The sequence below is a fragment of the Crocuta crocuta genome, unplaced genomic scaffold (assembly GCF_008692635.1).
Source record: "Crocuta crocuta isolate KB4526 unplaced genomic scaffold, BGI_CrCroc_1.0 scaffold944, whole genome shotgun sequence".
In the NCBI taxonomy this organism is placed as follows: domain Eukaryota; kingdom Metazoa; phylum Chordata; class Mammalia; order Carnivora; family Hyaenidae; genus Crocuta; species Crocuta crocuta.
In genome coordinates this window covers 553,938-554,962 of record NW_027528243.1, presented here as the reverse complement: position 1 = coordinate 554,962, position 1,025 = coordinate 553,938, and the positions used below count along the sequence as shown (strand labels likewise).

General features: G+C 46.2%; 1 pseudogene; it reads right to left on the bottom strand.

Moving 5' to 3' along the window:
* Nucleotides 1-20: 20 nt before the first annotated feature.
* On the bottom strand, nucleotides 21-366 carry LOC144222571 (large ribosomal subunit protein eL34 pseudogene; annotated as a pseudogene).
* Nucleotides 367-1,025: the final 659 nt, after the last annotated feature.

Sequence of the window (1,025 nt, the reverse complement as noted above, 5' to 3'; positions counted from 1 at the left end):
AAACCCTTCATTTTTTTTCTTTATTTCGCTTTCTAACTCTCTGCTTTTGCCTTCAGCACTTCCACAATGACTCTCTGCTCCTCAATCAGGAAAGCACGTTTGAGCTGTCACGAACACACTTAGCATACACGGACCCACCACAGGCCCTGCTGACGGGTGTTTCCTTTGTAGACAACCTCTTAAGAACTTTCCGTCTCCTAGTTCGAACTCCTCGAAGTCAGCCCGGGCACACACCACACGCAGATTTTGGTGCTTTCCCACCCTTCTTGGTATAAAGGTAAACGACTTTATTACCTCGGCTTTGCTAGTTTCATTAAGGGCTGTATCATACAACAGCCCACGACAGTTCGTCAAATACTGAACCATTCTGAATGCCTGCAGATGCCGTCCCTGATCTAATTCTTTTAAGGAGAGAGAGGAGATTAAAGTATATGACCTGATGACAGTAGTTTCTTAAGGATGGTGGTAATGGGACAGGAAAGAGGGTCAGAAAGCTTTTAAATTTTACTCTATACATTTCTAACCGACNGACATTTCCTTATTTTTTTAAGTCCTTATATATTTATTTGAAAGAGGCAGAGACAGTGCGAGTCGGGGAGGTGGACAGAGAGAGGAAGAGAGACAATCCCAAGCAGGCTCCTCACTGCCAATGTAGAGCCCGATGAGACTCGAACTCACAAAACTGTGAGATCATGACCTGAGCCCAAATCAAGAGTCGGATGCTTAACCCACTGAGCCACCCAGATGCCCCACAACAGACATTTCTTAATTTTGTAATATTTTTTATTGTTTTTTAAAATGTTTACTTATTTATTTTGAGGGAGAGAGAGAGCATGAGCACAGGAGGGGGAGACAGAGAACCCCAAGCAGGCTCCGAGCTCAGCACGGAGCCAAAAGCAAGGCTCGAACTCACGCACCGTGAGATCATGACCTGAGCCAAAACCAGGAGTTGGGCGCTTCACCGACTGAGCCGCCTGGGTGCCCCCCAACCTGCTGTCTTGTTGATGTTTGGACAAACGGGACCA